The 20,921-nt window shown below is 41.2% G+C and overlaps 1 protein-coding gene across 5 annotated transcripts in view; it reads left to right on the forward strand.

Moving 5' to 3' along the window:
- The window catches only part of RPS6KA2 (ribosomal protein S6 kinase A2), a 180,598-nt gene that overhangs the window by 88,790 nt on the left and 70,887 nt on the right, over nt 1-20,921 (forward strand). The window lies entirely within an intron of this gene.

Raw genomic sequence — 20,921 nt, forward strand, 5'->3', positions numbered from 1 at the left:
ACAAGTATTCTACCTCTGAGGTGTGACTCTTTCTAGGGAGGATGACAGAGACAGCATCTAGTGTGGTCCAGTACGATTAGAATGTCCTCCACCCACCTCATTTGCAAGCTAAGTTAACTTCATGGGTGTAGCCAGGATTTATTGGGGGGCAGGTTTTATGTTGGGGGGAGTAGAACCGAGAGATCTGTGACACAATTGGTCAGTATTTTATTTTTAAAGTATTTTTATCTATTTACTTGATTTGAGGGGTGGCAGCTGCCCCTCCCCCAGCTATACCTATGGTTATCCTCTGCCTCTCCCTGCAACACCCCTAGCCCTCCTCCTCTGCCCCACATCTTCTCCTTATGTTGACAGTGCCCTACCTTCATTGGTGTTCTGGCTGATGATGCACCGCCAGCAAAATCATGGTGCAACTCCACCATATATTCACTGGGCTTGACACAGCATAACATTCCTGTCTGTGTTTTAACTGTTGTAAAATGTTTTTGCTCTTTTTTATTGTTGATCTCTTTGCCACCCTGGGCTCCTTGGAGAGGAAAGGAGGGTTATAAATAAAAGAACTAATGAATAATAAAAATAAATCATAAGTTTCTCCCTCTGCCAGCACAGAGGGACTTGGGTGGCTAGCTGCAGAAGAGGACAGGGCTGCTTTACCTTAGCTGTGTGTAACCTCCAAGTGTAACTTATATGATAACCTGCTCAAATTCCCTCTTCTACCCAATCATTAAAGGTGTAGCAGCTCTCTCCTCTTTTGCATGTGGCCAACCTAGATAAATTTAATAGCAATCTTATCTCTGCCCAGCAAGTCTAGGATAAACTTGCATTGTTTATTATTTTACTCTTTACCCATTTTGTTTCCCATTTATTGTAAACATTTGTTTCCTCTAAAGAAAACTCACTAAATGCTAAGATAGCAGCTCTTTTTGTTTACTTTTTAGTGAGGAATCCTCACGAGCAATTAGCTGTACATTTATATAAAAATAGGCAGAATTCATAAATGAGATGGTATCTGCATGTAGATCTTTAAATTATTCTCAGACCAGTTTCATATTTCAAGAACAATGCCTATTTTATGAATCGCCTTTTCCCTTTGCAGCGGCACAATCAATGTTCCCTGTTGCATTATAATACTGAATCCCTTTGCATAAACTTTATTGTTGCTGCCAACTAAGAGAGGAGAGGGAAATGTTGCAGACATGACTACAACATAGACAAGGTGTGACAGACCTAATAGATTGCTTTTGGAATAAAAATGAATGAAGAATTTACTTGACAAAATTGGCCTCAATAAATGACAAGAAAACCGAGGCACATAGCCCATGAACATCTAGAATAAAATGTAAATTTAGTTTTACATTTTTAGCCGCCCCCCCCACCATTTTTGTACATCAAAATGTACAGTTCTGCAGAATTGAAATATCCCATATTGTGTGGGTTCCTGTGGCTTCAGAAGCTTTGTTGATGTAGACCAGATCATGCATGCATAGAGATCTCTTGTGCTGACATAACATTAGAACACCACATCGGCACAGTATGCATCTGTGTATTTACAGCACAGCTGCAGGTCGGATGAAACCACTAGCATTATAACAGAAGCCTATAGGATGCTGGCTTGGAGCCACAAACTGAACAACTCATCAATGCGTGCAAGTTATTCTTAAAATCCAACATTATATCTATTAATCTTACATTCTGACCAGAAGCGATTTTTAACAGACCCTCTCTATTAGTTTTCAATGATGGGGGAAGCTCACACAGGGGGCCCTTGGCGGTCACCCATTTAAAAGTGCCTGACAAAACTGCTGGTGCTCAGAAAATGTTAGCATGGTTGCAAATGTAGATTTAAGATTTCTCTTCTTGGATGCTAACAGGAATTACACTCTGGTTTACATTGGCTCTGCAATTCAGCAGACTCTGAAACTGTAATCTTGCAAACACTAAGAGGAAAATGAAGCAAGAAGTAGTTGCCAATTTAAATCTGAGAACAATAGCTAAAACATGTGTCATTTCCTTCTCAAGCAAGATAAATGGTTTAGTGCAGCACAGGGTTCACAATATATACCTTAAATTGAGGGAGATTTGGGTGTAGTTCCGCATTGCACAATTCCTTTTTGCATTTAGACAAACATGCGCCAGACCCAGCCACCCTCATAGGAGTACAAGCTAGTGAAAAGCAGCATATAAGGCAGCATGTGGGGTCCAGTATAGGCCAACATTTTACTGGGCCACTTTTTACATGAGGAAAGGCATGATCCAGCTTGTTTTCCCAAAAGGAGATACATTTGTGATGACTCACAGGTGTCTCAAGATGTCAGGAAACAGAAATTGGGAACAGAAAGCAGCTATACGCCAGCTGGCTCCACAATAATGGAAGCAGTCGGGCACACGCCAGAACAAACCTAACCAGATATTGTACTTATAAAGACTATTTAATATATATGCCAACATTCTATCATACTCTAGTGCAGTGTTTCCCAACCTTGGGCCTCCAGCTGTTTTTGAACTACAATTCCCATCATCCCTGACCACTGGTCTTGCTAGCTAGGGATGATGGGAGTTGTAGGCCAAAAACATCTGGAGGCCCAAGGTTGGGAAACACTGCTCTAGTGCATGGGTCAGCAAACTAAGGTCTGCAGGCCGGATCAGGCCCAATTGGCTTCTAGATCTGGCCCGCGGATGGTCCGGGAATCGGCGTGTGGATTGCCAGCGTGCGACAGTGGAATTTGCTGCCAAGGAGTGTGGTGGAGTCTCCTTCTTTGGAGGTCTTTAAGCAGAGGCTTGACAACCATATGTCAGGAGTGCTCTGATGGTGTTTCCTGCTTGGCAGGGGGTTGGACTCGATGGCCCTTGTGGTCTCTTCCAACTCTATGATTCTATGTGTTCTTTCCCTCTCCCTCACACAGCGCCAGCGCCGGTGCCTCCTCCCTCTCTCCTCCTGGCTTCTCCCCACCCTGCCTAGAGGAGGAAGGGGGCTGGGCTTTGTTGGTGCCAGCAGCAGCAGCAGCGCTCGAGCTGCCATCATTTTAAGCAGCCCTTCTCTGGAGCCCTTTTGCGTGCCACTCATCGTCCTGCCACCACCAGCCCCTGCCGCTTTCAAGACGCAGGTAAGCAGCCACCGGGGCTCGTGGTGCTCTTGCATCATTCCCCTCCCCCCCAATAGTCCGGACCCCCACAAGGTCTGAGGGACAGTGGACCGGCCCCCTGCTGAAAAAGTTTGCTGACCCCTGCTCTAGTGTGATCAAGAAACAACTCAAGACAAGGCTTTGCAAACAGGAGCAGGTTTAATACTCTGTTGTGAGAGTCAAAGGAGTCATTAAGGGCAGGGAGCAGATTAAATGGGTGATGCATGTCCTTTTACGAATTGTTGATATTCACTTCTAAGGGGGAAAGTGGAGAGCTAGAAGACTTATATATCATGTTACAAAAGCCTGGCGCCTATCCCTCTCTCTGCCAAGCCGTGTGTCCCTTTGGAGAATAGAAGACATGGCGGAGACTGTCATGCTTTAAGAAATAATGGTTTTATTCACATATTTACACCTTCAGTCTGCCTGGAAGGGGTCCAGATCTTACATCATGGCCCAGAGCATTGCAGGCAGTCCTTCCTTCTCCCTCGCCAAGATGAATCTCTTTCTTCTTCCCAGAAGCCCCTAGCCCTCCCCCCAGTAGTTACCCTGGCAACCTTCCAAATCTCCAGTCTCTGGTCACACCTGGTGCTAGAAGTGCCACTGTCTTGTTAACGACCCACAATGGCTCTCTTAATGGCCCTAGTTTGGCCAGGCTACCTGGGAATTCCTTTGCAGTTTATATTCTCCCTTCATATCACCAATAACCCAAAATCCTAGCATTTATTAATTTTAGTGTTTACGGAAACACCCCCAGTTCTGTAACAATATATATATATATATATATATATATGCTTTCGTAGATTTTCACGGGTACAGGAATGCAGGTTTTGGTGTCCTCGGGTGTCTTCCCGTGTAAAAGTTGGGGTGTCTAGGCGACGTTTCGACGAGGTCTCACTCGTCATCTTCAGGTTGGTGCTTTCGGCTTCTTGTTACTGGAACAGAGCAGGATCTCAGTGTTTGAGTTCCTATAAATACTGTTGAGGGGGTGTGGTGTATAGACTCCAATGTTCTGGGCAGAGAGGAAGTTCCCAGGCTAGTGTGCCTTTTCTTCTTTTGTTCCTTAATTACTTGAGGGATATCTTGAGTGATTTCTTGAGTGATATCCTGAGTACCTAAGTGGTACTCAGGATATCACTCAAGAAATCACTCAAGATATCCCTCAAGTAATTAAGGAACAAAAGAAGAAAAGGCACACTAGCCTGGGAACTTCCTCTCTGCCCAGAACATTGGAGTCTATACACCACACCCCCTCATATGCAGGTTTTGGTGTCCTCGGGTGTCTTCCCGTGTAAAAGTTGGGGTGTCTAGGCGACGTTTCGACGAGGTCTCACTCGTCATCTTCAGGCTGGTGCTTTCGGCTTCTTGTTACTGGAACAGAGCAGGATCTCAGTGTTTGAGTTCCTATAAATACTGTTGAGGGGGTGTGGTGTATAGCCTCCAATGTTCTGGGCAGAGAGGAAGTTCCCAGGCTAGTGTGCCTTTTCTTCTTTTGTTCCTTAATTACTTGAGGGATATCTTGAGTGATTTCTTGAGTGATATCCTGAGTACCACTTAGGTGGGTCATTAGGTGTGGATTAGTTGCTAAAGTCTTTGTGTCTTGACCTCTTGAACTTTGTGAAGAGTTTTTCTGAGAAGATGGCTGTACTGCACTTAGTTGTGCTCTGGCTTGGCTTCGTGTATAGGGGCGAGCTGTGGTTTTGTGGCCTGTGTCAGCCAGATCTGTGTAGGGATTGCAGGGGGGTGCAGCATCCGGAGGTGCCACCATGGTTTGGCTACTGGATGGTGTGTGTAATTTATCTGTGGAGAGGGTCTGGGTTTGGGTCTGGTGTGGTTGATTGGTGATGGCGTTCTGTGTGCCTCTGGATCTGGTGTCAGTTTTTGTGGGGAGGGCTAATTTCCAGATGTCTGGCAAGCGGGATGTGTCGTCACGCTTGTTCATGTTGTGAGGGTGTTTCTCTATCTCGATGGCTTCCATGATTATTCTCTTGTGGTGATGTTCCATGTTAAAGAGCAATTTGGAATCTGCAAAATTAATTTCGTGTCCTGTTTCTTTCATGTGTTGGAAAAGAGAGGAAGTTTTTTCTTCTTTTTTGACGGCATTCTTGTGTTCTGCGATACGTGCATTTATTCGTCTGTTTGTTTGTCCAATGTACGTGGCTGGGCAGAAAGCAAATATATATATATATATATATATATATATATATATATATATATATATATATATATCTCCACACATTTTATTTCCTTTTAGATTTAGAAAGAACTCATACAAAAATGCGTCGTGTAAGGACTGGGTAAATAAGTTACACCGAAATTATAGACTAGATATAAGGCAGAATGGCTGACGTAGTTAGATTCATTTGGCAAATCTGCACACACATTCTCTAAGCACTTCTTAATCTTAAACAACCATTTAATCAGACAATGACAGAATTTTGCATGCAAAAATACAGCCACAATAATTAGTACATTCCATTATGTTTTCTTTCTTCTGGAGAGGCCAAATTAATGGTGCTAGCTGTTTCTCTGGCATTTTATTTCTCTAGATGTTGCAGATGAGAATACTAATTTTTTTCTCATTAACGATATTTTTTATTTAAACTTTCTTTTGTCTTAACATTCAGCTCGGTCCTCTGCAGAAGAACTTGGAAATAAGTCCTATGAGTACAGTGGCATTTACTCCCAAATCCATGTACATAGGACTGCAGCAGCTGTTTCTCTTTTTTACTTGACAATTCCAAAGCCAAGTTTATTTATTATAGAATAAACTGAACCATGAAGTTAGAGGGGTCTAGTAAGCTGCTGTATATAATTCCCTGCATGATGAAGGAATCCCAGATCATGAGCATTCCCAACAAACGACTGCCTGGTCTCTGCATGAAGACCTCCAGCAAACGAGAGCTACCCTTCACCTCCCACCCACCACGAACAAGTGATCAAATTGCTCTTACTGTTAAGATGGTTCTCTTGATGATCAGCTGATATCTACCCTGTAACCAAAGTCCATTAAATCTAGTCCCACTATTGCACTTGACTTAATGTTGCTGATATTTTAGTCACTTTTTTGTCTAACATGCAAAACTTCAGATTAAAACATCTTTGCTGTCAACTCAGAATATACTTTTTCAGATTAACAGATATCTTTGAGTTGCAATTACTAAAGTGGGATGGGATTGTTAGGGACTTGGGGTTGGAGAAGGGTGGGGTTGGATTTCTGAGGTTAGTCGTCTAGCATTGCCCGCCATATTATTTCATGTGAACGAAGGGGTTGGTTTGAAAACATGGGTACGTACCATACGGGCATCATTCTACAATACTTGTATTTTTCATCCAAGAGACTCCTAGTATTGTGAAACTTCACTTGCTTCACAGTGTTTTGTACCTGCTGTTAATTTGTGCTACTTAATGAATTTTCTGCGCAGTTGTTTCAACAGCCAGAACACTGTGCTATACAGCCTCTAAAGCTGTTTCTTAATTATTTAGTCTGCAATCCTAAATTCCCCACCCCCAGGCTTGTGGGGCTTTACAAAGTGGGTGGGGACCACTCCCAAATCCACAGCCCTGCCACACATGGCAGCTGGGGTGGAAGTAGGGGAGCAGGCAGACCCAAAAAAATTGCAGGCTCTGACAGATTAAGGGCTGGCTCAGCCCTGCCCCCTCCCATTCCTGGAAGGATCCCACCCACAGTACTTCCACCTGCACATTCATCAGGTGGAAGCAAGAGCTCCGAGCAGCTGACACTACCATCCAAACCCGGCACAAAAGGAGTTTGGAATGCTCTGCCATTTACTGTATTTTTATCTTGTTCTTCAGACAGTTGTTGTGAATTCCCCTTGCGAATGTTCTTTCATGAATAGCAGTTGGTGGCTCTTTTTCAGGCAAGGGCCATAGTTCAGTGGTAGAACATCTGCATTGCATTCAGAAGGTCAAAGTATTGATCACTGGCATCTCCAGGTAGGGCTGGGAGGGGAACCCTGCCCCAAATCTCGGAGAGCTGCTGAATGTTGAAAATATAGTGGTACCTCTAGTTACTAACTTACTTCGTTCTGGAGGTCCGTTCTTAACCTGAAACTGTTCTTAACTAGAAGGGTGTTTTCTCTAATGGGGCCTCTTGCTGCCGCTGCACCGCCAGCACACGATTTCTGTTCTCATCCTGGGGCAAAGTTCTCAACTCGAGGTAACTCTTCCAGGTTAGCGGAGTTTGTAACCTGAAGCGTTTGTAACCTGAGGCGTTTGTAACTCGAGGTACTACTGTACTAAGCTAGATAGACCAATGGTCTGACTTGGTATAAACAGCTTCCTGTGTTTCCACTGAATGGATTAGCTGCATGGGAAAGGGTTTCCAGACAGCTACCAGAAACAATGAGGAACATGTAAAGCAACCCTGGAAACTAAAGGGAGAATGCAGTGGAACCTGTAAAGATGGGGGGGAGGCAATAGGAAAAGAGGCACAGCAGTGGCTTGTATAAGGCAGCTTTCTGTGTTCCTTTGGCCAATGGATGAGGCCAGAGTGTCCTTGCCTCTGCAGTTCCAGGGCAACTGGTAGACAGAGCAGAGTAGTTTTTTTGAAGCAAGGAGAAGGGGAAACTAGGTTCCATGTAGCTGTCCCTTCTTGGGCTGATGGTTGAGACCGGGAACTCCCTCTTGCGCTAATGTCCTTCTCATTGTTCCTTGATTCCTTGGCGTCATGGCAGAGGCCACTGCAGTATCAGGGAAAGGAGTAGCTTGCTTCTCTATGGATCCTCCATATTATCAGGCTAAGGTTCTACACAACTGGTTATAAATAGGATTCTTTGTAAGGAAACCTCCTCTGCTGAGTCTGATATGACAAGCATATTTAAAGGTAAGAACCAAGTAGGAGGAATGCATCAGCAACTATGGATAAATCACTGTTTGTAGTAAATTCAGTTCTATCTCTGGTGTTGGCTCTGAACTAAGCTAGATCATTGCTAGAGTTGCCTTAGCAACCCTTATTTGTTCAGGCATGTATTTTGGTAACAGTACCAACAACTAGAGTTTAGCTTCAGGAGGACTTTCTGAAGTAAAATAAAGCTGGCAAGGGATTTCAATGGTTATATCAACCTACTACCTGCAGCTCTCTTGACTGTTTTCCTGACTTCTGGGAGCTCCAAGATTAACCAGTGGTTCCTGCTCTTCAGATTCTCCAGAGATTGAGTTTTCCCTCTATCATGCTGTAGTGCACATATGTCAGTCTTAAGCAAGATCCATAACTCCCCAGTTTATGTGTTGTGTCCCCCCCCCCCCGGAGAATGCTTGAATAGGGCATTTGAGGTATATCCCATTGAGTTCAGCAACTAATAATACTGAGTTATGTCTGCTTAATCAGAATATTGTGAAAGTGATTGCTGAGTCTTTTCCATTAAGCACATGCAGCCATGACCAACTGAACCTTTCTTTGTAGGTGTGCATTCAGAATTCAAGCTTTTTAAGTGCTGTATAAGTAAGAACTATTGTCAAGCTGTCATTGAGAAACAAATTGCTTCTTCCCTTTTGTGAAACCCAGGATTCACTGATGCAGTGGTGTCTAATTGAATTTTTATAGTGCCAGAACAATAGCAGTGACAAACAATAGTTCTCAGAGTTTTGATCTGTCACCCATGCATCTTAACACCCTCTCAGCTATTCTTCAAGCTAAGGAGAAAGGACTGATGAGCAAATGATATAAGGAACAGCCTTTGTCTAAATCAGTGTATCCTCTAGTGTTTCAAACAGAAGTCCTTTTTCCAGCCTGTTTCTGTGAGATGCAAGATTTCTTCTTTGGCAATTGCTCATAGCCGAATAAGATTGACTTCCATGAACACAGTCTTAACAGTGAGTCCATAAGTGACTGTAGAGGCCAATTCTGGATACGCAGATCCTTCCACAGTGGGGGCATGGGTTTCTGGGCAGGAGTTGATCACGGTGAGGGTTTGCCAAGTATGCCTTCTTCTTAGAATGTTTCTCCCTTTCGTCCTAAGTTTGAGCGTCTTCAAAGCTCATGACACCTTTGGTAAAGGCTGTTCTCCAATTGGAGCGCTCACAGGCCAGTGTTTCCCAATTTTCAGTGTTTATACTACATTTTTTTATTTGCCTTGAGAGAGTCTTTAAACCTCTTTTGTTGACCACCAGCATTGCGTTTTCATTTTTATGTTTCGAATAGAGTGGTTGCTTTGGAAGAGACAATAATAAGGCATCCGAACAGCATGAACAGTACAACAAAGTTGTTGTTGAAGAATCATTGCTTTGACACTGGTGATTTTTGCTTCTTCTAGTACACTAGCATTAGTTCGCATGTCTTCCCAAGTGTAATGTAAAATACAATACAATACAATAGTACAATAGCTTTGTAAACAAGCATTTTGGTTTCCCTGCAAATGTCGTGGTCCTCAAACACTCTGTGCTTCAATCGGGGGAAAGCTGCACTCGCAGAGCTCAGGCGATGCTGGATTTCGGCATCAGTGTTGGTGGAAAGATAACTGCCCAGGTAGGAGATGTGATTGATACTTTCCAATGTTACACCATTGAGTTGGATTTGTGGTGCTGCAGCACTTTGGGACTTTGGATGTTGAGCAATAGGCAAAGCTTTTCATAAGCTTCTGCGAAGATATTTGGGGTGGTTTGGGGGTCATCCTCTGAGTGTGCACATACTACGTAGTTATCAGCATACTGAAGCTCTATGACGGAAGTTATGGTAACCTTACTCTTTGCTTTCAGCCTACTCAGATTAAAGAGCTTTCCATCTGTTTAAGATTTGATTTCTACGCCAGTGAGGAGTTTCCCTTCTACAATGTGTAGGATCATAGCAATGAAAATAAGAAATAGAGTTGGGGTGATAACACAACCCTGTTTAGCACCTGATCCCACTGTGAATGGTTCATTTTGAGAGCCATTGTTATCTGTGATTGTTGCTGTCATGGAGGAGCCGGAGGATGTTCAAGACAAGACAAATAGTGGGTTCAATGGTCAAGAAGGTGGTTCTTTTCCTTTAGACCACATAAGCAAGGCTGTGGGCAGGGCTTGTCATCTAAGCAGCCCAGGACCTCCATACACACTGCCCAGGCTTGCACCACGGGGAGGTCACTTAGGTGCTGCTAACACAATGGTTTGACTTCACCCCCAGAGGTGCACTCCATTGTCTCTTGAGACAGATGGATGGCAACAACAACTAATTGAATTAATTGAATTAATGTTTGTAGAGGTAGATTTATCAATTCTCCTTAGCAATGTAACTCAAGGATAGAACTCTTTTGTTATGAGCTGTGTTCATCATATTAGCATGTTATGATATAAATTCTTTTGGGGTAGTCTTCTTTCTTCATGTTTGGTTTTTTCCAATTTAGAATTGAATACATGGACATTTGATTAGGGTGAGGAAATAGGATGCTACTGTGGCAGTATTGAACTGGCAAAGCTGAATCAATTTTATTGACTCCTAACTTCATATCATTTCAACCCCCTTGGCATCTTCTTCTTATGGGTTCTTATGGGTTGGATCCAGGAACATAAGAAGAGTCCTGTTGGATCAGGCCTATGTTGTCCAGCATCCATTTTCCACAGTGGCCAGACAGTTATCAATGGGAAGCCTGTAAATAAGTCATGATGGCAGATGCACCCATGGTTAGGAGTGCTAAGGGGAAGGGGAAGCATTTGTTCTGTTGGAACAAATGGAAAAACATTGCTCAGATGGCATATTTTTAATTATTTGTGTTTAATGTTCAAAGTCCGTATACAATGAGTGAAATTTATATTCCAAGCTTCAGTAGCGGTAATTTACAGGACAAAAAGTGCAACCCACAGTGTTGCCCGGTCATGCAGAGCCAAACTTTGTTTGCCAGCTCTGTTAGGCCACATCCATCCTCTTCTTGCTGAAGCCACTTCTGATTTGGTAAAGAGAGCCTCTGCCTTAGAGATGTGAAAATAGCTCACTACAGAATTGCTAAGTAGCTGCTTGTGTGCAGTTTTGAACAAAATGTTAATCTATTTCAGCATTTTTAGGAGCTCTGAGGTGAAGCAAGTTTGATCTAGAATAGATGTTCATTATCAATAATTTGTGATTGAGGTTGGACTCTCATCATCAGAATATTGGATTTTGCCTGTGAAATAGGAGCCAGAAAGATGTGTGCTAGTAAGTTATCATGAACAAACTGGAATCACATCAGCAGCTAAGCTATTCCACTTGAAATTATTTATGATTACTTATTGGATGTTGTTCAGGCAAATGGTGAAGTGGGGGAATATGATTGTGGGTGTTTCCTATTGATGAATGGATCTGTTCTTTTGAGCAGTAAGGAATCTTTTTTAAAAAAGAAAGAAAGAAAGAAAGAAAGAAAGAAAGAAAGAAAGAAAGAAAGAAAGAAAGAAAGAAAGAAAGAAAGAAATGCATAGTTCTCTGGCTATTGATCAGCAGAACTTAGCTTTTAGTGAAATTGCATTAGAGGGGAAACAGCACACTTTGACATAACCTTTCTGTTGAGTTCTTTAACTGCTTTGAAATGAAACCCCATTTATTTTTATTTATTTTTTTAAAAAACATTGGCCAAGCTCTTTTTTGTTCAGTATATTTGTTATCTTAAAAAAAAAAAATGGAATTCAGTTCTGTTTGTTTGTTTGTTTTTAATTGCTATTTAAACCTATTTTACAAAAGCATTTTGTTTAGCAGGAGCATATATAAAACTGCAATTAGTACAAAGATCCAAAGAATCCATATTTCCAATGTCTGTCACTATTAAAATCAGAGTTTTGACAGCCCTGAAAGGATACATTCAACCAAGTATAAACATTCCCAGTGATAGTAGCTGTATAGGGTGAATCCATATATGAACACGGAAATAACAAATAAATCAAGCGAAGTAGAAAATTCAGAGACAAGAGAACATAAGGTCATTTCAGCAGATTTGATTCCAGATCAAGAATCATTTTTTGCATAGAGGAAAGGATGGTTTAAGACAGGTACGGGGAACCTCAGACTGAGGGACTGAATGCAGCTCTCTAAGATTTTCTGTCTGCCCACCAAGACTCTGCCTAGGCTCTGCTCTCTGTCTTCCTTGGGTGCTGTCGCCCCGTCGGAATGTGAGCTTGAACTGTGATAATTTCTCTTGTTTGCCTGGTTGGAAGAAACTTCTGATTTTTTTTAGCATAGCCTATTTGTACACATGTAAGTCACATATGTTGCTTCATCTGCATTTTGCCTCTGGCCCCGCCCACAACTGTCATGTGACCCCCAAAAGGCTTCCACAAGGGAATGTGTCACTCAAGCTGAAGATGGTTCCTCATTCTTCCTGATTTAAGGTGAAGTCCTTATTGCTTTGAAGTCAATGGTGTTTTCATTTTGACAGCTGTGAATTGTAACAATCTATAACGTATTGTCAGTTATATGCAAATTTCTGGATTTTGATTTCCAATTGATTATTGTTTTTCCTGCGCCAGTGAGGTAGATGAGAATCTAGATGTAGATGATCAAAGAATTGTAGAGTTGGGAGGGACCATGAGGGTCATGTAGTCTAACCCCCTGCAGTTCAGGAATCTTTTGCCCTATATGGGGCTCGAACTGTGATCCTGAGATTAAGAGTCTTATGCTCTACCGGCTGAGCCATCCTCTAAGAGTTGCTACTGTTGTAAAATAATAATAATAAAAAAATCAGGTTGCAACCCAAATTTCATATAATATCAATGAATCCTTCAGGATACTTTCCAGATCTCTCAATTGGGGAATGTGCCCACCCCTCAGCTTGCCCCTGATAGGGCAGTTTCGAACTTCATGATGAAGGCTGGCCAGGGAGGCCTTCCAATAGCCAGTCTCCAATAGCAAAATCATTTTGCTCTCTGGGGGTGTGAGAGGCTGCTGTGCCAGGCTGCAACCACCCCCCACGTTCTGACCAGGTAAGTGGCCACTATCTGCCAACTCTCTAAACCACATTTTAAAGGGGAGATTTTATTACTGTCTTATATTAGAGATAAACTCTAAGTGCTAGGTTTTTTTTATTCAAGAGTGCAAGGAAATTACATATTCATCAACATGTCAGTCAAGTTGAAGGTACACAGGATTTTGCATAAATGACACAACACAAATGACTCTTGAGAGACTGCATTATAAAATGCAAGAATTCTGCAGCAGAACAACCAATATTATTCTTCTCACACCCTTTTTAAAGTCCCTACACTGGCCTCTTGTCCATTCCCATATCCTGCTTCCCTGGCATTTATCTCCCAACCCTCCTATCCCAATATATCCCTTTCTGTGATATTCACTGCTCCTATTCCACCACCCATGGTCATCTGAGGGACCCCTTATCCTTCTTTAGGGACAGAAAGGGAAGATACATTTAAGAAGAATATCTAGACAAAGTCTAGAACTTTGACCCAGAACAGCTACATGGTACCAGAGTTCTTTTTCTCTCCCTTTTTCAAAACCTGTCTACTTCATGAAGACTTTTATCTCTTTTTCCTCATTTTCCATAGAAATAAAGCCTAAGGAGTTATAAGTAGCATCTTCTCATTTACTTCACCTTTTGTAAATGGTAACCATTGGGTCAGTTTAACAATAAATGAAAACATACTGGCACACATGCTATAGATATAGATGTATAATGCTATTATGTTAATCATCTATACAGTTTACAGGAATAGTCTTAAGATATTTACTATGGATCTTTTTGGCTGCTGCAGAGAGTTATGCTGTTCTGTAGTTGCTACTGTAGATTTATGAACTGAAGCAGCAAGCTTCAGTAGTACTGCAGCAAGCCGTCAAACTAAATTCAGAATATTTGAAGTCAGCTATCATGCCTCTCCTTAAATCTTCAAAGCCCCATTGTGCCTCTGGTTTGCGAGGAGACCCTCTCTGGAGCCTGTAAGGATGTCCCCTTTGGACTCTGGGAGAGTTTTCTTGTGAGCCAAATGCACAGCAGGGCTTTGCTGAGGCTGGTCAGGTCTCTCACCCCATTTCCGGAGCCCAGATAAGAGCTGCTAGAACGCTGTTCCAGCGTGTTCTAGCTGAAAAAACCCCCTGGAAACACAGATGCCATTTTTGTCTGGAGCTTTATAGTAAAGATTTGTGTTTTCCTAATATTATGAAAGTGTGTGAATGAATAACTTCTCTAGGTCTAATTAAATCTCATCTGGGATTATGGAAAGCTGCATTGGTTTGCTTTCAGACTCCAGCTATTGTTATTATGTAAGTTCAATCTGATTTTTCTGATGGTTCACCTCAGCTGTCCTATCCTTCTGAAGCAGTTTGTTTGTTAATTCAATAAAGGCAGCACATTGTGTACATTCCCAGCCCCCCACAGGGTGAATATTGACATGATGCTGTTAAATTGTTAGTAAAAATGAGCACGCAAACTTCTTCAGAGAATGGAAAGATTGTATTATTGACCACTCTGCATAGTATGTCTGCTTTCCCTTGGAAGATCACAACTCTTTAAGCAAGCAGTTTTAAGTCATTTTGAGAATGTTTTTTAAAATGTTCCTTTTGGGGGGAAATGATTAGAAAACACAATCAGTATTTTTCATCCAGGCTTTTGCATAGGATACAGTTTTGGTGGATGGTGACCTTCTGTTACGTACAGTTTTATGCCCAAAGCACTTTTTAAGCACTGGCAATGATTAACATTTGAGCAGTGCTGTGACTAGCGGCTCAGGTGCCCACGGGACGGGGTGAGCTGGGCAGGGTGTGCTGCGCAGAGCCTTTATAGAGTCCATCCACTGCCTCCTCCTCAGCTATAGGGTGCCTGAGGGAGAGGCGGTGGGCAGTCGCAAGCCCCACACTGCCGTTTTGGGCAGTGTGGAGCCTGCAGGTGCCCGAGTCACTGTGTCACTCCTAGGAGAAACACATGGCCCAGGCACGCTGCATTCCCCCCACCCCGCAGTGTGGTGCCCAGTGCACATAGTCGCTGCCCCCCCCATGTACGCCTCTGCATTTGTGTTAAATTGCTAAGTAGATTGTTTTGCACTTCCTTTTGCCTTTCCTCTAGTTATGATTCTGTTCTTCCTTCCAAAACCCCCAACGGTCAGCGTTCTCAGAGATTATTCATGTGGTCTTTGACCCTCATCCTCCCCACAATACCCTCTATTTAATGTTATCATAATGCCTTTTTTACCGGGATGATAGGAGTACATTTCAAAATTTGACTTCCTTCCCCCTCTTTCTGTGGTTCCTTAACTTATTTTTAATATTTTCTGCATATCCAAATTAATTTAATTTGATCATTTATTCATCTACTTTAAATATATACTCTTATAAAGCTGCAGGTTATTACAATAATCCTACCAATGTTCTTATCTGTTTAAAATTTGTAAATATTCAATAAATCATTTCCATTCTTTTATAAACAGTTTGTTATCTTGAATTTTTCAGTAAATTTCACCATTTCTGCATATTCCATAGGTTTTTGTATCCATAATTTCATTCTTCTGAGGCATAGTTAAATAAACAACACTTACAGGAAAATGCATCATAATCCCCTTTCCTTTTCAGCTCTCCATCCTAGTCTGCTTTACAGTTGTTAATTTAAACACACATGATACTCATCAGCAGCACATGATCTGGTCAGATAAAGTTAAACTACCAAAAGCCATGAAAAGGGGTACACAAGGCTTAATTTGTGTCCTTAATCCCTCTTACTGCTGTGCCTGCCAAATATATTTAAAAGACTGTATCCATACCCTGATTCTTTAGGCAGCAGATTGTCTCTTTGGGAAACAGTTTTAGGATTTTGCACATGTATGTTTCCATCTATGTCAAAGTGTTTTGACAGTTTAGAAGTAGTTTATACCTGGCTGAAATGTTTGCCCAATTCATCAGTTAGACTGACTGGTAAAAAAACCTTTCGATTGGCTGAAAAGGCGTCCAACTGATATTAAACAGAAAGTAGTGGCTCACAAGGTTCTGAAACACTTCAAAATACAATTGTTAAAAAAACACCAAAATTAGTATTTGAAGATTTTTTTCAAGAACAGCACAAACCAGAATGTAATCTCCCATATGTAATCTCCCAAGGAGGGAGTTCCAAAAGTGTGGAGCCACCACTGAGAGAGCTCTGTCCCAGCCTAATAGCTCTTGCTGGCAGATCAAAGAGGCCTCTCTTTGTTTATCTCAGTGCTTGGGGAAGCTCCTTCCATTGTAGGTGGTTTTTCAGATAGGATGGTCCCAAACTCTTTGTGGCTTAAAAGACCAATACCAGCAACTTCAGTTGGGACCAACAAAATAGGTAGCCAGTGTAACAGATGCAGATAGGTATACTGTGATCTTGAGCTCCTTGAGTTCCTATAAGCATCCCAGCTACTGCATTCTGTACCAACTGCAATTTCCAAATCTTCTTTAAGGATAGCCCTCTAGTATAATCTATCTTGTATAAGTACTTATAACCTGTATAAAAATTGCAGGATGAGATGCCTCTTCTAAAATGCTTGCTGCTGTGACATAAATGCAGTTTATTTCCATGTATGTTTTAGAATTAGGATGTTGGAGGTCATTCTGAAATCTGAAGTGAATCAGGCACAGCTGGTTTTGAATTTGATAGATTTCACAGGCTTCCATATTACAGTGTATTAAATTTATCCAAGGGGTTTTCTTGGGGGGGGGGGTTCAGAAAAAAGCCAACCATGATTCATAAATAGCACCTCTTTTCAATGCTAATAATATAATATAAGTAAGGATATAACAGAATGAACTGTCATCTTGTTCTCTTATACTTGTGAACATGTTTTTTAATATATAAAAGAGCTTCATATAATCACAAGTCAGATGAAAGCTTGGATGATTAAGTGCACAATTCCTGTCTACTCAAAAGTAAATCCCACTGAGCTCAGTGGGGCTTACACTCAGGTAAATTGTTATAGGGATGCTCTCCCAGAGTGCCCAGGAACAGATTTCACTGATTCCCCCTGCACTGTGATAACAAAAATAGCACTATCTTTATCGAATTCCTTCCTGAGGCAAACTCCAGATTGATGTTGGTGCATAAAAATAATTGTAGGAATGATTTGGCCTTGAGTGCCCAGTGGAGGGGATTGGCATTCATTTTTTATGAGCCTTCATAAGGCCACTGTTTTCCCATTGGTGATTGATCGCCATTATGTAATGACACCGTTTAATACACACTTGTCAGAGTGGCTGAGGAAGGTCAGTTCAATTGTGGCTGCCACTGTTTAGTAGGTCCTAGAAAGGTTGCAGACAAAATTATTTCATATAAAGAAGCCCGCAGCTTTTTAATTTGTTTACTGGCTCTTGAGGAGCTGGTTGCCCTTTCTTTCTCCTTTTGAAGCCTGAAGAAACTATGCTGTGATTCTGAAGTCATGCTGCTCCTATTGACTGAAACCCACAGCGCACAGTGCCATTTAATGAACTCGTGTTAAAAGGCATGGGGGGGGGGGCTTAAGTCTCATTTGGCACAAAGATCTGGTTTTGGTGGCATTATCAGTGAACACCCAACACAGCCCAGGGTCAAATTTCCTCTTCCTGGGTAAGCTCAACTTACCCAGGGTCCTGATATCATCACGATTAGCATTCCCCCATCCTTGCCAGCGGCAGCCAATGTCAGGAGGTGGATAAATGTACATTGCAGTGATATTAGGACACTATGTACTTTTGTATTGTACTTCATGCTAGGGATGGCTGACTGTCAATTTCAGTTCCTCATTTTTCCAGTCTTATGTTCAGTTCTCCACATTTCCAGTTTGCAGCATTTCTCTTTTTTTGCAGAGGGTGGGTGGGGAGTCTTCATGAAAGTTCATCAGCATTTTAGATTCGTAGAATCATAGGATTGTAGAGTTGGAAGGGACCACAAGGGTCATCTAGTCCACCCCCTTGCAATGTAGGAATCTTTTGCCCTATCGAATTTAGGATTCAAACACATGACCCTGAGATTAAGAGTTTAGTGTGAATATTTCAATATATACAAATTTGTATACAGTGTTTCCTACTAGGTGCCTTTTTGCCAAGCAACCTTCCCTACAATAATGCATTTTTGTATGTTACTTTCACTAATATGTACGTTTATATGCACATTTTACCCTTTCTGTTCATATTACTTGATTGGAAGACTGCACGGCAGAATTTGGAAAAGCATGAATTTCAATGGATGGCTGCGCTTTGGTTCACATATTATTTTGAAAAGGATGCATTCTTTAAGTTTGCCTTAAAACATGAACCAAATTGAATTTCTCCCCCTTCTCTCCTTTACACACAGCTGTTCTCTGCAGAAACTTTTTGTCCTGTATTTGACTTTTTAAAAAACCCACACACCTGTGTTTACAATCTGTTGTTCTATTCAATTGCTGAGGTTTACATTTAACATAGTAAAGAAGGGGAGCAAAGTGGGGGTAGAATCTGTGAGTAAAATATTGTTAAGCTGTATTGTAAGACTTCTATTTTTATTACACCCCACAATAGAATTACCTCATATAAATTGTTGGAGTTTATTCAGCAATTCTCCTTAGGTTTTGATGCCTCAGGCACTGACAATTTGTTAGGATATCTCCTCGTGCCAAGAGGTTTCCGTAACTGGAAGAAGAGAGCCAACTGCTGATTAAGACTGTTGAATTACTTCACTTCCATAGATTTGAAATAGCAGGTTCCATTGCTATTATGGCCAAAGCAAGAACACCAGCAATTCTATGAGTGGCTTTTTAGCATAACTGCAGAGCAGGGTTGTATTTAAACCCAAGTTCCTTGATTTAAATACAACCGATTACAGGATCATTTATATCTCAAAATTAATAATTCCAGTCCAACTCAGGGCATTTATGTTAGCCCGACTGAACGTTTTCCCCTCAGCTTTTGTTAAGGGCAGATATTTAAACATCCCTAGAAATGATAGACATTGTGAATATTATTTGAATGTGCTGGACACTGTAGAACATATTATTTTCTACTGTCCATTGTACAACCAGCTACGTAAATGCATGTTATTCCCCTTTTTGGGTAGTTTAACATCATGGCACAATGAAAATATCAGATTCTACCTGTCTGATATTAACCTGGAGGAAACTGCAAGGGTGGCTGAGTTTCTGTCAATAGTATCTCTTAGAGTGGTCAATGGCACAGTTTAGTGGGAAGACACTCCAGTGAAAACTTATTTTACTATATATCTTATATGGCTGTTTCTTTGTATCTATCTATTTATTTATTTTTGTATATGAATGTTTTAAGATGGTCGATATCTGTGATATAATAAAGGTTTGGAGTAAGAAAGAAAGCATAATTGCCCGTATGCCAATAACACTGACTGACTTACATAATAGACTTGGAAGTGCAATCACTCTGCATTATTTAAAGTAAGCAAGCTTCGTCAGTTCAAACGAATAATGCAGCTGAAATTCTGCCATTGGTGCTAGCAGTACTGCACTCATTTATACCCTTAAATGCATGCAAAATTCATTCACATTAAAGTATAATATGTATAAAAAAGAATCAATATTGCTGACAACTATTTGTAATGCTAAACTTCCATAAAATGCATGCAGTCCATCTCCCTGCCCCCGCCCCCACTTATTTTCAGGAATAGGCAGATTTTGCTCTTTATCTGTGCTGGTATTTCTCTCAGAGTGAAAGACCTTTTACCTTTCTGGTCTTTATTTGTTTATTTAAAAAATGATTCCAATTTTCCAAATGGGATATAGTTCCTGGGGCAAGAATAATTTATAGAGTTTTCCCATAAAAGTGATGAGTACTGCCAGGAAAATGACAAAATCCAGGTGAGGCGACTCCACACATGTCACCTTAAAAACTAAGCAGATTTATTGTGGCATGAACTGTGGGATTACAGTACAACCTCTTTTTGTGGGAGAGGCTTTTGTAGCAAATCTCTTAGTCCTTAAAATTCCATGACACTCCACCAGGAAGATGGAATGGAAAGAGAATTTCTGGCTGAAAGAGTGCTGAGATTCAGCATCCTTAATTCTTCACCAGCATGCATAAACTCCTAAAAATTTAGCTGGGGAAATTAACTAACTTTTCACATTGGTTTGATAACCTCATGTTCTTAAGGGGAAATCATTACTCCTGGTGAGCATCCTGCACTTTGTACAGAAAGTGGAGAATACCGAACACACATTTTTAGCCCTGGACAGTTCTCGTATTTTCCCCTGTGTCACTTCTTCTGAAACAACAAAGTTGACACAGTTGCTGTATTTAGTATGGTGACCATTTCAATTGGGATGGCTTTCTAGTCTAGAAGCTCATATGACAAAATTAGGCTGCATTCCTGTACATACCAACTTTGGAGTAAGTCCCACTGAATTCAGTAGGACTTTCTTCTAAGCCAGCATGAATAGGATTGTGATGTTAATTATTGGTCATCTTCACTTTGTTGAACAGTGGTAGACACTGGCTTCCATTGTGCAGTATTAGTTACTGGTAAATGTCTGTTATGGGCTTTTTGAAACTGAAACTTATTTTTAATAAAATATGGCATAATTAATTTGATTACTGCAATTCCACTGAATTTGCTAATAAGTCTAGTACCAAATGGTCTGCAAAAAAACAAACCAACCAAATCAATTGGAACACCTGCTTGTACTTGAACACTTGCTTCTAGTTAGCGTGGGAATGGAAAGGAGTATATTTTTCATTAAAAATAAATGCATTGATGCCAAGTCCAGCTATACTAGATAAGGCAAATAAGAGCCCTGGACAAGCTAGGAACCGGAGACAAACACTTAATAGAATATGACATTCAGTATTAGGCTTTGCTGTCTGCATTGCATATGAGGATTAATTTTTCATGTGCTTCCTGACTCACTTTGTTTTTCTTCCCTATCTGATAGAACTGTCTTACTCCTTTAACACAGTTCAGAACC

Source organism: Podarcis melisellensis (genome assembly GCF_964234715.1).
Source record: "Podarcis melisellensis genome assembly, chromosome: 3".
Classification (NCBI taxonomy): domain Eukaryota; kingdom Metazoa; phylum Chordata; class Lepidosauria; order Squamata; family Lacertidae; genus Podarcis; species Podarcis melisellensis.